This window comes from Carassius auratus, linkage group LG44F (assembly GCF_003368295.1).
Source record: "Carassius auratus strain Wakin linkage group LG44F, ASM336829v1, whole genome shotgun sequence".
In the NCBI taxonomy this organism is placed as follows: Eukaryota; Metazoa; Chordata; class Actinopteri; order Cypriniformes; family Cyprinidae; genus Carassius; species Carassius auratus.
Genome location: NC_039298.1, coordinates 2656565 through 2672218, shown reverse-complemented (window position 1 = coordinate 2672218; position 15654 = coordinate 2656565).

Genomic DNA, 15654 nt, shown 5'->3' with positions numbered 1-15654 from the left:
GCCAAACAACAAGGCCCCAAGTGAGTCCAATAAAACTTTGGATCAAAAAAAAGAAGAACAGTTCAGCTCCAGGTGCTGTCTCATCACAGGATGCAAAGAGTGGCTAGAAATATCGGAAAGAACCTCTCTGGCAGACACAGGACCATTTCTAGACAATTTGACCCCCTTTGCTTGAAACATTGATTTAAAGGGTCAGATGCATTATAAATTTGTTATTTGTTGTTTTAAATTTGTTGCATTTGTTACCCCAAACTACATATAAAAGCCTGATCAGTGGCATAAAAGTAATCAATGCAGCTACTTAGTCATTTGCCACTCATTAACATATGAACTTTCCCTTTAAATAGTGACAATCTACCCTCTGTGAATGACACTGTTCCCATTAAGTGCTGTTAGAAGTGATTGAATTAATTCAGCATTTCAAACCTGCGTAAGGATGCATTAAACTCGACAAAGCGGTTTAATAAAGTGAATTAGCTTTTTTACTATACCGTTATTTGTTTAATTGGCTGTTAAAGTTGATATGGGAAAATTACATGACACACTGATCCTTTAACAATGCATTGTGCACAAAAACGTACACCTTTGGACAAATCTCACAACCTGATATATCAATTGCCACAACTACTGCCTAAACAAAATACAGATTTTATTGCACTTTATTTACTCTACCGATATTTTAAATTGGTCTTTAAACTTAGCTTAATTGCATGGCAAAAAAAAATAAAAAATAAAAAATTTGCACAAAACAATTAGGCAGAAATTTACAGCGCTCTGATTTATGAATATGAGTTAGCAAATCTTTAGCCATCCACTAGGGGGCAATCTGAGTCGACAGGTAGAGCAGAGTTGGCTTGCGTATCAGTCACGCTTAATTACAGTGTAAGATGATTAACATTTAGCCGTGTCAGAAATCCAACCACGTTTTGTCGTACCTCAGAAAACCCTTAGCCATCACATTGAATCACGTAAACTGTTTATATATTTATGTTTCAGCATAATTATGCACGCTATACCAGGAGCAGTTCTAAACACTTTTTATGTGGGTTTCAGCCCCCCATCTGTCAACGTAGACCCTAAAAACTGCATTAGCGATCAGGCCAGTGCTACTTCCTCAAGAAAGTTGTTCATTCTCACGCATTTTAAGTCTTGTCAGTTTAAACACTAAAGTTTTTTTTAAGTAATTTGAGCCCAAGACATCTCAATGTGGTACTCACGTGCTGTGATAAAGCATTTTTTATGGCGTTATTTCACTGACAAATGTCGAGAGCGCTTTATTGTAGCGCGAAAGCACATTAATACTATGCGTGAGCGCAAATGTCTCCGCTCATGCGTGGATTTACTTTGCTCTCGCACAAAACCAGATGCGCGAGGCATGGAAATGGCAAAAACTGCATACAAACCTAAATACAAATAAAAAAAGAGATATAGTAAAACAAAGTAGCAAGTAGCAACAACAACCAGTTTATGTTAAAACAAAATGCAAAAAAAATAAAAAAATCAAGGAAAGGCCCTGCACAAATCTGTTTTGAAACTACTTTTTAAAAGTGCATAATGATAACCTTTGACAACGTTTAATTCAGGTGCGAAAATAATCAATATATGGCGCATGAGCACAGAGAGATTTGAGAGTGCACGGGACACCGTTTGAGCGAGAGGAGAGACACGTTTTAAGTGCGCACACTCTCTTCGGGTGAGAGCAGCGTACACACCCCCTGTTTGTCCTGGATTGAAGCCTTATTCAATCACGTAGTGAAACTGCATGGCTATCGGTTTGTGCACTGGATATAAATGAACCAATTGACAGGTGTCGACAGAGCTGTGTTTGCGGTAAACACTGGGCCCATTCTAGTGCCCAAACAGAAAAGCACTATGATAACGCAAGAAATAAAACACACCTTTTTGCCAAAAGAGCAGTTTTCCTCTCACATCACTCACAAGTATTGTGTCCCCACGCAGCGACTAAGCACTCAAACCAATCCAACCTCTGTCCATCCAGGCCAGAAAATGTCAAGCCATTCCTGTAGTGTCAGAATGGATTTTGGGGTTAATAACACACGGCTATTTCCTTCAGTTCACACGAAGGCCCCCGCACTTCAGTCGAGTGGTCACCACTCCGGTACACAGCAAGGATGCTCACGTTCTGCGGGCCGAAGTAACAAATTTGTTGTTGGAAGGAGCCATAGAGATCGTTCCCCCAGCTCAACACAACTCAGGTTTTTACAGCCGTTACTTCCTCATCCCCAAAAAGGATGGTGGCCTTCACCCCATCCTCGATCTAAGATGTCTGAATCGTGCTCTCATGAGACAGCACTTCAGAATGATCACACTGAAACAGATCCTCTCACAAATATTCTCAGGGGACTTGTTCTTTTCTCTGGATCTGAAAGAAGCTTACTTTCACATCCAAATAGCCCTCTTGTCACAGGCCAGTCTTGAGATTTGCCTTCAAGGGTGTGGCTTACCAATACAAGGTCCTCCCTTTTGGGCTATCCTTGTCCCCTCGCATGTTTACGAAGTACATGGATGCAGCTCTCTCCACTCTAAGATAGAAGGGAATCCTCATTCTCTGTAACCTTGATGACTGGCTTGTTCTAGCCCAGTCAGAGGTGGAGACCTTGCATCACAATGACGTCCATTTTGAGGTAATAATTTATCATAGTCACACAGCCTGTTAGAAGCTATAAATACTATTAAAATTTGAGAATTAACTTGAGCTAGTCTACGGATGCACGAGTGAACACTGCACATTTTAGGCACTTCAGATCAAAGCCTCAGTGGTCTAACAGTGCTCGTCAATGTCAAAATGACTGAGATGGCCAATCAAATCAAAGTAGGCGGGGTTTACTGTTCACAAAAGCAGAGCGCGAAGCATCAGTTTAATGTTAAAGAGAGTGAGGTAAGATGAAGCTGCAATTCATTTAATATTAGTCAACTTTTAATAATACATTTTACGATAGAAATGTTAACTGACTGACAGCTACATCCAGTGATGATATGGTCATTTTGAGAGAGAGAGAGAGAAAGAGAGATTTGTCTGCTTCTGTCTCTCTCTACAAACAATGAAGTAATTTTGCACCCTTGTTGTTAAGAAATATAATGTAACGATTCAGTCTCGATTAATAAGTTTTACTGTTGGCACAGTGGTTAACCAGAAAAAAAAAAGGCACATCATGCCGAAAAGGTTGCGACCCCTGGCATAGTCGTTATTTACGGATCTGATTCAGGCATTGCTACAGTCCCAGAGGACAGCAGCGAAGCCGAATCTTCCTCGCCATAGCGCGCCGGTTCACCCTCCGATGCAGCAATCAACATACAGTCATTGGGAGGAGCACCAAAGGATATTGCTGGTACTCTTCTTTTAGAGGGCCGAACACATTCCATTGGCAGCTCAACTGGTTGCAGAGTGCAACAGGAGCGATGGTCCCCAGAGGGTTGATTGCCTGGAGGGTTTACCATCACTGTTACCCTCAGACCGCCCTCGTTACTGCCTGAAGAAGCCCCCGCTAGACTGCCACCATGACAAAGTGATCGCTCTGCTCCAAAGCGAAAAGCTGAATATGCGCTGCACCTGCTGCCTACTTATACTCACGCTGTGATCAGCAGCAGTTGGATTTAATAATCACATGCCAAATGTGCATTGGCTCATTTAATTTACACTTGAAGTGGATTGGTCTTTCTAAGCGAGATCCCAATTCGTTGATCATCTGACGTGATGTCAAAACTGAAACTCAAATGGAATGGGGGAAAACTGGAAAAAAAAGGAAACTGGGGATTATGCCAACTCCGGTCCGGATCTTGTATCTGGATCTTACAGAGATTCAAGATGAACCCTGCAAGGACATCATCACTTTATTGTGTCCATTGTTTCTGCTTAAATGAAAACATGACTTCAACTAACTGGTATTATTACAAAAAAGCTAATTATCACCCAGCTTTAATTTGCATAATGAGACATAAAAATATTAATATATTCTAAACAGTAACATCATCAATCTCTGTATAACTGCTTTGATACAATGAAACAATTGAATTTCAATAAATAAATATATATTTTTTTTTTTTTTTTTTTCGGCAAATTGCTTATCCTATGGTGCCAAATGCTCATGGAATAATCATGTACTTCTATTCAGAAGTAATGCATTCATGTAATCAGTATTGTTTTTGTGAATGCTGGCAGGGATGCTAGTAAACGCAGGTGGTTGATAGAGCAGTAGAGGAAAGCTGATAATCAAAGCAAGAAGATGCTTTAAAGTTTTGGTCTTTGTTAAATAAGCAGTTATTCTGTGTCTCATCACAGTAGTTTTTGTTCACCGACAATCCATTAAAGGACTGTGGAATAAGGAATTGGATGGAATCCACTTTGACAGAAAAAACAACAGTTTTATTTATTTCATAGCCACTGGTTTCAAGCAAGCAGATGGAAAGACAAACATAAAACAATACCAAATACAAACAGATTGCATATGTAAAGGGCAGATGAATGTAACGCTTTGCTGTTTCATTCTATGGGAATGATTTTATTAAAGTGCAGCAGGCTGTTTGAGCTCCAATGCTTTTGTTTACAATGTTGTCTATCATTGCTCTCATTTCTGAATCTCTGAGTACTGAGAGTTTACGTTCAGTTATAGAGTTTTAGGAGGTGTGTTGTTATCATTTACCTTCTGGAGGACATATTTTGTTACATTAATTTCTCCCACATGCTTTAGAGCAGTTTTATGTATGTTAATTATGGATCATCACAATGGCAAACATAGTAATACATCATTTTTATTATAAAAAAAAAAAATGTCTTATTCTTTGTTTCGCTACACGCCTCACCATATATTAGCTGGACTTTGTTTTCTGTACAGTATATGGTCATGATGTGAACACGCAATAACAATTAGTCTTCATGCAGACTTCAAAATTAATTTCCAAGTCCTAAATCAAAATGTCATTCCTAATCACATTTAATCAGGATTTAATTAATTAATCGTATAGCCTCTGATTATTACAAACCTGAAGAAGCCAGAAATGCACAGACAGTACCAGCCAGCAGACACTTGATCTGTTCTATTGCAGACAATTAGCATGAGTCCACAGGAAGCCTTGAATTTCAGAAAGGTGCGCGACCTCCTGTCAGCCATGCTGAAAAACTCTTAAAACTCTTTTTATCCATGCAGTTTGAATTTTTAGACAGATGAATAACTCTGCAGTCTATCTTCTGATTTCTGGGCCATTGAAATAAAGGACAGAAGGGGGACAGAGGCACTAAACGTGCACCCAGATCAGTGGGAGAGGAAGGACAGACTGATAAGAGTGCATGTTAATCACAACAGACACGGCAGACCGGAATGAGTCGACCTGCTGTGTAACTGTGTTTGTGTGTTTCGCAACACATGCTGGGGTGCGTCTCAAATGCATCGCTGCCCCCCTCCCTGTCTGTTCCCTGCACGTCCTCCCAATCTGCCACAGAGTCTGTACATCACAGATAGGCTGGAGCAAAATTGTTTATATCTTATCATGTAGCACATATTCCTGTTTTCTATTCTGTTATTACTGGATGCTCGTCCGACTCCGCGTTCTGATATGAAGAACAGCTTTTCAATTTCATGTCAAAGTTGCACTTTGAGTATAAACAAGCGTGCTGACAAGATACTTTTGCATTTTGAGTTCAATATATAATCAAGATACCCGTCTATCCATGGAAAACAGTGTTTACTGCTTGATTGCACGTTCATTTATTTATTTTTTAGTTTTTTAGTCCATCGGATTGAAACATGCAGACATTTGTCCTCAAATATACTGAATGTGTTGTTTTGGTAAAACAATTTCAGAATATAATTATTTAATCTTTCATGATCAAAAAAAGAAGCAAAAATATTTTATATGTGAAGTAGTATATCAATTATTAACAATTTTAATAATAAAACAACACATATTTTAACTTTAAGCTCAAATTTCTTTATAAATAATTAAAATGTCAATATTATTTGTTCTTCATAAATTGTATTTTACATACAAAAAATATCAGCTGTATGCAAATTGGCAAAAATTTGGTTTTCAACCACTGAAAATGGGTAAAATTCAACAAGTTGGGCATGGGGTCACAGTGGGCTCTACATATCTCTGGGACTTAACAATTTAGGGCCTTGAAGATGAAGATTACAAATGAAAAGTTTATTAAGAACAAATATTTTTAAGATTTCTTGAGTTACAGGCATGCAAACGTTGGAAAAATAATATGTTTGGCACCGACACAGACAGGAATGCTCTATGCAATTTTTTTGGTAGAGAGACCAGACAGGGACGTCTGGTTGAGTTGACACAGAATGACCCAAAGTCCTTTTTAAAAATACTAGCAATGAAATGATGCAATAACAATATAAATAAAAATTAAGAAATACAAATGTAGAAAATTTGAGATAAATTAATCCAAATGAAATAAAATTAAATAAAGGCATACATTAAGAGGGAGATAACATAAATAAAGGCAAAATAGAAGAGTAAAACGCAATGCAGAAAAATGGGTGTATGTATTCCCTCTCTACTAAACAGAATCAGTCACGGCCAGTACTGCAGAAATATAAAATAAAATAGATCGCTCACTTTTAAGACTAGTCCAAGCTGCACCTCAGCTGTGGGAGGCATAATAGCTAAATGTCCTCTCAGCGTGCATCAAGTGAACCCTTATTTTAACTGGGATGCTCCTGGTGATCTGAATAAAGCTCTGTTTGGTTTACAATCTACCAGCATTTCTGCAAGATATTTTTTTTCGGTCCTAAGCCAATATGGGATTTTTATACAATCAAAAATACTTTAAAATCGATTGGAAATGACACTAGAAGCAGTGTTTAGTATTTAGGCCAGTGAAGAATCCAGCAGTAATCTACCCTGCTGGTAATGAATGTATGAATAACCTTATTTTGTTCTTGTTTGGAGAAAATTTATATGATTTATGCAATTTTTTTCTGGATAGAAATAGGCTGATATAGCTCAAAAAATATCAAACCAGCTTATTTAGCAAATGTTCATAATATCAGCGGTAATAAAACACGTGGATTCAAGCATTAAATGCATCTCTTCTTGCCAAAAGGCAAAAACATCTGCAAATGTATCAGGCTAATCAAGTTGACAACACTATTAGTTATTTCTGCATTAAGTTTTCCATCGATGAATCCATCACAAGCTAAGTATGTTTTCTTGCGTCCAACTCCGTTCTGGCGAATGATTTGTGCAGCGCTGAAGAGCTTCATTACGTCCTCTGTTTGCATGGGGAGGAGCACGTCACATAATCACACAGGCGCTAACGCTAATGCTAATTCAGTGCGGTGAATGATGGCCTTTCAGGTGGAGTGCTTTGAAGTAATCCCACTATCTATTAAGCTTTCGCCTTGCTGCATAAACTGGATTCATAATGAAAAACAAAGAAGTGAAAACAAGTGCATGGAAAGGGAAACAGGAGCTGGGGAATGGCTGCTTCTGGAATACAGATAGGATTGCTGCTGATTACAAATAGATACTCTGTGATTGACTGGACTAAAAATATCCTTCATATGAGAGGCTTCATGTGGGAAGTTAATAGTGATCATATTTAGGTTGCATCTGTTAGTTTACGATACTTATGGTAACGCTTTAGTAGAGGTACCAGTTCTCACCATTAACTACTGTAGTTGCTTATTAGTATGCATATTACTAGCATATTGTCTGTTTATTAGTACTTATAAAGCACATATTCTGTGCATAAATGTGCATCATGACTGCTGTGGTTTCACATGTTTGGTAACCCATAACTTTCATTTATAATTAACAAATATTATATAAAGCTTAACATATTATTAGTTTTTATATATTCGAGCTAGAAATATTAGATAATGTTCTTGTTGATGTTTACTTACTTAAAGTTACTTAGTTAATGATTAACATGATTAATGTAAACTGAAATGCTTACAAATGTCAGTAAACTTTCAGTTCATATGATCTTCATTTGTTGGCCTTTGTTTGTTGTGTAGACCTCTATTTACACATCTTAACAAACAATCTATTCATTGTTTGTTCATGTTTTGGCAGTACCCAATCTAAAGTAGAAATTATTCATCATTTGCTAATGTTTATAAACGTTTACAAATCATTAATACCTTAAATAGCAGTCATCTCAATGGCAAAAAGAGCCTGTCCTCCAACAAAAAACGACCATATAGGTCATTTGTGCAAGCATTTATTACGACCTATATTTACGTTTTAAAGTTAAGCACCATCTAGCGGGCGTAAAAATAATGACAGTATCGCGTTGCGTCTGTCGTCATGAATTGACGTATAACGTCATTACCAATCAAAACGCACGTTTATTTAAATGCAGTGTGTGGGCGTTTTACACCAATCTCATAGTATTTCCTACATATTTTACTACTGTAGGTGACTTATTCGTTCGAATGACCACACTTACTCCAAACCCCTAAACCTAACCCTCACAGAAATCATGCTAAATTATTTTGCGTGCACGTCAATTCCATGGGATCAAATCCATGATAGCATGATTACATATCAAGGTATAACGCAATAATCTACCAACTGAGCTACATGAAACGCAAATCAGAGTGCAAATAAAAGAGTACAAAACATTAATATGAAAACGACCTTTTGCCGATAGGTGCGCAATTGTAGGATACGCTCTGATGGGTCGTATTTCAGGGATTTGGACAAACGACCCATACGAGCGTATTGGTTGGAGGACAGGTTGATTTTACATGTAGATTCACACTGAAGGCATCCAAACATGTGGAATTATATATGTAATTATATTCATAACAAAAAAAGTGTGAAACAACTGAAAATATGTCATATTGTAGGTTCTTCAAAGTAGCCACCTTTAGCTTTGATTACTGCTTTGCACACTCTTGGCGTTCTCTTGATGAGCTTCAAGAGGTAGTCACCTGAAATGGTCTTCAACAGTCTTGAAGGAGTTCCCCGAGAGATGCTTAGCACTTGTTGGCCCTTTTTGCCTTGTGTCTGTGGTCCAGCTCACCCCTAAACCATCTGGATTGGGTTCAGGTCCGGTGACTGTGGAGGCCAGGTCATCTGGAGCAGCACCCCATCACTCTCCTTCTTGGTCAAATAGCCCTTGATGCCTTCAGTGTGACTCTACAATTATCATAGTCATCAAAATAAAGAAAACATATGAGAAGATGTGTCCAAACTTTTGGTCTGTACTGTATATATATAAATATTATGATTTGTTTTCTCCTGATTATTTATGATTCAAGGAATATCCTGTTTAATGATAAACTGTATATAAATATATATAAAATAAACAGATTGAACCATGTTCCCTTATAATAATCAAACTGACCACTGTCTCACATCACGACAGTGGAGCACATTTGTCTCATCACGATGAGACAAAACCAATAAAATCCATTACAAATAAGGTATTTGTTGCATCCAGTGGGGATAATTACTATTATAATGATCGTAATCATTATTATAATGACTGATTATAATGACTTATACTGTCCTTTTACACATTGCATTGCGTATTGCTCCGCATAAACATAAAAACATTTCTGCATTTGTGATCGAAGAAACTACAAACAACAAGCGCTACTTTAAACTGATAAAAACTCACATTTGAGTCATCAGTTTCAAACTCTTTACATTTGAAAACTAACTTACAGACTGTGAGTCAGAACAGCAGGCATTGTAGTCTTCCCTCAGGAAACCAGGATCATAAAATACGCTGTACACATGTGAATATTTGGGTTGAACTGTTCTGTAACAGTGTTGTAAATAGAATTTAACCACTGATTTCTAGTTGTTTCCTCTTTTTGCCCTGTTGGTCTCTACTGGTAATTGGTTGCCTTCTATTGGTTGCTTATCAAAACCAATAAATCCTAATGGAATATGTCCCATAAGAAACTACAGAAAACCATTTTTAATGGGTTTTAATGGTTAAAAGGTGGTTTGTAATGTAATACTGTGATGGTTTTATTGTTACTGTTTTGTTTTGTTTTTTTCAGTAGGGACATAAGCCTATATCAGTTTGTGGCTGCTGTGTGTCACATGACAAGCATGAGAGACCGCCCCCCCCCCCCCCTTACTTGTGCCCCCTCATAAACGATGCCCCTGACACTACAATGCAAAATTATTTGTCAAATAAATGAAACATGATGAAACATTGATTTTAACTGAAATTGTTAAAGATTACTTCTATGCAGCGATACATGACATGGTGTATGATGACTGAATGATTGCAAACAATGCATATGATTGCTAATATGAAATACTGAAAGTAAACAAAGCAGACACCTGATACAGTGAGAGTCTACATGTACATTTCTCATTTGGCCCTCGCAGATTTTGATGACAAATATTTGAGTTCACAATGAAACCTCCAGCTTTTCACTCTTTTCCAGACATTGTTATCTTGCCAAATCTGATCACAGCTTAGCCTTTCCTGAAATCGCTTCTGAAATTTGTAAGAAATCGCCGACATTATGGAGTTGTTCACTCAGCTGAAATCTTCAATAAGAAGAAGACATAAACAGAAGTCCTTGATCATCTACTGCTGTCTAGGAGAAACAACTGAGATATTTTTCTTTCCTGTGGGTCTAGTTTTTAATATATTCTGAAGCAGTACCTTATTGCTCCAGTAAACTGTTAACCATTACAATGCCACTGGGTTTTGGCTTTCATCTGTTTAAACAGTGAATACTTGCTGTGCAGTGGCACTGAAACAAGTCGATTAATTAGAATCCCCCCGGCCTCCATCAAGAGTGCAGACCTGCTCGCCTGCCCTGATTTGAACAGCATCTCAGGGGTCGGTCACACACCCCACCAACATCCTCAGCCCCCCACAGCTCTCTCAGATGCAGCCGTTGCCAATGGTAACATCTTTAATTGTTTTGCAGAGACGGTGAGCCGCTATCAAGGCCAGTGCGGCTAATGTGATTCCTATTGGAGCATGTGAACATAGTCTGTCTGTTATCTAAGGTACTGCCTGCTTGAACTTAATGACCACATATGTTTCTCATTAGCAGTATTTATTATCAGAGCATATAAACCTTGAATTAAACGAATTAAATTTAATCCTATCCTATTTCTCATCGTCTGTAGCTATGCTGGATTTAGCATGGAATCATTACACCGTACAACATGAAAGATAATTAGTTGCTCCCAGAAGGACATGAAGACTTTGAAGTCCCCTTTGAGGTTAATTACTGACTTGTTCAGCTTGTTCGCCATGGGGTCTAATCATTTATAATGGAAAAGCACCACAATGAATGGCCACATTTGAAGAGATAGTTCAGATAAAATAAAATAAAAATAAAAAAATAAAACAAAAATTTCCAATCTCTCTTTTTAATATTGTTAAATAAAATAATAAATAATATTAAAGTATTATCAAATAATAATAATAATAATAATAATAATAATAATAATAATAATATACTAAGTGTTGTTTTTTATCTAAATATATTTTAAACATCTTTTAACATCTAGTTTAATTTAACAAGTGAAACAAGTGAAGTATAACACTCACTATTTTATAACTATATATAATTTAAATAATAATAATAATAATAATAATAATTATTATAATTGGTCAATGGGGTAACAAAACATAATTTAGATACTTTATATATATATATATATATATATATATATATATATATATATATATATATATATATATATATAATAATAATAATAATAATAATAATAATAATAATAATAATAATAATATATACAATTTCCCTTTTTGCAACGATGGGATTGGCAGACATCTATCAACACTAGTTCATTAGCGGTTCTGCATTGACACAGGCTGGACAGAAGTCTATAGTCTTTTGCATATGTGGCTCAGAGAGTTGTGTTGTAATGAGGGCGAATGAGAAGACAAAATGTGAGTTGAGGAAAGAACTTTATGTATGAATCGCAATTATTTGTAGCACACATAAAATTGGTATAGCCACATTTCGTTTGAGTTTGCTAATTGCTGTGCATCACATATTTTTGCCACGTCCTTTACTAGCACAGCACATGCAGTGGTGGATAAATATAAAGCTGGTACTTGAATAAAAGTAGGGTAAAATTTAGTTTAGAAAGATCTGAAAGAAAGGTCTGTTGACTTTAGAAATCTTTGTTGCATCATATGCCAATGTTGACTGTTCAAAAATGGGGAATTAACCTCTTGTGGTTTTTACCTAAGGTTTGTATGGCCATAACTCAAGAGGTATTAAATATCTTGTTATTACTTTAGATTTTAGTACTTTAGATACTTAATCTTAACCCTTTCGAGTCGATTAACGCATATATGCGTTTTGAGTCATTTTCACCTGATAACCCCGAAAAGAACTTAAATTACACTCTCAGTTTTAATCGGACAGATAAGAGCAATACATCAATCGAATCTGTAAAGGGTCTAGTTTTTTTTGGATACAGACATAATAACAAAAAACCTTTGTGCACTTATAAAATAAATATAACAAACAAGGTGCGCTGTCTACAGTCTTTGTCTCCGCTGATCGTCATGTACAAACATTTCATTAAAATGAACTGTAACTCCGTGAATACTCAACGAAGAGACATGAGAGAGATATCTATAGAAAGCCTGGAATGTCTACTTTTAAACTAAACAAGTGCTGCCGAAAACAAATATTCTGAAATAAAGTAATCCATATGAAAACAACGCAATGTCTGTTTTTCATATCTCCGCTCATTATATCTAATGTGACCACGCCCCCGCGCTTAACGCGCTATTCAGATTCAAACTGAAGCGCGCGGCTTGAATACGCCCACACAGAAGAAAAAGCAGCGAGACTATTCTTCAAGTTTTTATTTTATTTTACTGTTTGCTTCGCGATGAGAGGACTAAGACATAATTCACCCCAAAAAGATGTGATGTGGTTGAGGATTTGAGAAATGGATTTCCTCAGAAAAAAGAATGAAGCACTTTATTCAGCAGAGATCATAAACATGAGTAAGTCTCTTTTTATTTATTTGTACTAGTTTTCACATAACGTGTAAACATTTTACTAGTTAGACTTTTTCCAAATACTTTTTCCAAACTATAATTCCTGACTAAATGTATAATCAAGTGAAACATTATGAAGTTTCAATAACAACAATACTATACCATTCAAAAGCTTGATGTAAATAATATAAATGTGACAAATAGAGATAACTCTAACAAATGTAAAAACAATGCAGTTCTTTCGATTTATTCCCCCTAAAAAAAACCTGAAAAATATTATCAGCTCTTTTCAACATTAATAATAATAATAATAATAATGATGATGATAATAAATGGGGTTTATTTGGTAGAAAATAAGATTGTTAAAAGGATTTCTGAAGGATTGTGTGACTGGAGTAAGGATGCCTAAAAATGAGTTTGAAAGTCAGCTTTGATTGTTCCTAATAAACTGTTTAACTGCTCCCCCAAGTGGATATTAAATTATGTTGTGGGAAACTTAAATATATTCTTAATAAACTACAAACATAAAATTATATACTTTTATTTTGTTCTCACATTCTTTCTCGTAAGTCCTCCCTCAGAGTGGCACAGTTGAATGAGAGGCTCATTATGCAGATCATTATGCAGGCCTTTGTCTTCTCAGGTGTAAATCACAATGATATTCATGATAGTTGACGCCTACTCGCATATGACTTTTACCAACAAAAAGTGTTTTAGAAAATTTAAATCAATATATTGTTTTCTGTGAGTGAGTAAACAAGATGATTTTCACATCATTCAGAAAGAAAAATTCTAGGCTACAAGCTCCAGTTCTCAACTTTTCCGGCAACCAATTTTATGTATGTGTTTTATTGCCTTATTCAAGTGATTTAACATTTTTAGTTTTTCACTAACCATGCATAACATTTTTTTTCACAAAAATACAATCATGTACATGCATGCATTTCACATATTATTATAGCCCAGTTTGTGCTGATTACAGTGAGATTAGACTTTACCCATTTAGATATTTATAAGAAACTGAAAAAAGCACCAATGTCAGGGCATGACAAAACTTCTCAAGGCCCCAAAAATACCCTTAGACTCCAGAGGGTTAACTTTTGTTTCCCATTGAAAATGGTTTGTACAGTATTAAAACCATTATGCCTATGAAGCATTTCCTAGAAATATTGAAAACATACGTATATGTAAAAGAAAATGGTTTTTAAACTTAATCTGTGCTGGTTAAATCAGACATTATGAGTACTAATATGCATTATAATTAGTATTATATATAGTAGTTTAAAAACATAATAACAGCAACATGACATGACAATAGGCAAGTTTAGGTTGTGAATTAATGAATTGGAGAGATCCCTTGGAAATATTAAATGTGGTGCGGGATATAATGGGGTCATGCCTGATTACTTTGAAATGTAATTCACTGCCAAGTAGGACAAACACATCTCATGGCTATTTATAACTGTTTTATGTTTTGGCAAATTGGAGGTTAATTCATATTAATTTGTACTCTCATTTGTATATTTTGGTATATCTGCTTTTCGGATCTTCAAGCTTTGCCCTTTATTGTATATATCTGTTTTTGGATATATCTGTACAAAATCAACACCTTATAAAATGTGTTATAGTGAGATTGTTTTGCCAGCAAAGTTGAACACAAACTGATTAATTAGTTTGGATTTTTTATCAGCTAATATCATTTGTTCCTCTCTCAGGTAATGTAAAGCCATAGAGGATTATATTAATGAGCCGATTGCTTTGAATTGTATTCTGCCATTTGTTTGTACAATACATCTGTAGCAGAAGTTATTTACCGCACCATCATTATAAAGAACCATTTCCTATGAACACTTTTCACAAGACTGTGATGATCCGCTTCAATGCGTCATCACTAAATATATATGATGAAGGTGTGTGTGTGTGTTTATTTATAACACTATACTTTGCATATATTACCTTTGCATCAAATAAATCTAAACAAAACCTAGCTAGCGCTAACATGGTGTTTCTAATACAGCTTCTGTGGGAGTTATGGTAAATTTGACATCGTTCTCTAATTAACTGTCTCTATTTTGTGAGATTTTCCTTTGATATTTGAGCAAATGAGAATGCAATATATATATATATATATATATATATATATATATATACAGTGGCGTAGCCAGGGGAGGGGCCATGGGGGCACTGGCCCCTCCTGAAAACTGATTGGCCCCCCAGTGTGCCCCCACCCTTCTACTTGTCTGTCACTCACAAATTCAAATTATAATCTTTCAGCCTAGTAAATAACTCATGATTGCGTCGCGATGCTTCTCAACGAGGACCAAGAATAGCGAGCTGCTGTTTTCCAATGAAAAAAGCACCTATTTTAAATAGCTTATGTTTTTCGATTAGCGAGTTGTTGCAGTGCAAGAAGTGATTGGTACTAACGTTAATGTCTTTCAGTGTTAGACAGACCAGGTTCGATTACAATGTTATCTCCTAGAGCAGACAGATGCTATAATCATTATATTTACTATGCTCCTCTGATGCTGAATGTAAAAGGGGTTTACTGCGTGACGATTTACTTTTTTTTTTCGGCCGAACGCGCCGATATAGGCAACAACGCAATTTAAAGCAATGGTTTAAAAAAAACTATAATAGCAATTCTAATAAAGTCATTATTGAATCATGCAGTCGATTAGCGACTTTTTTCACTCAAG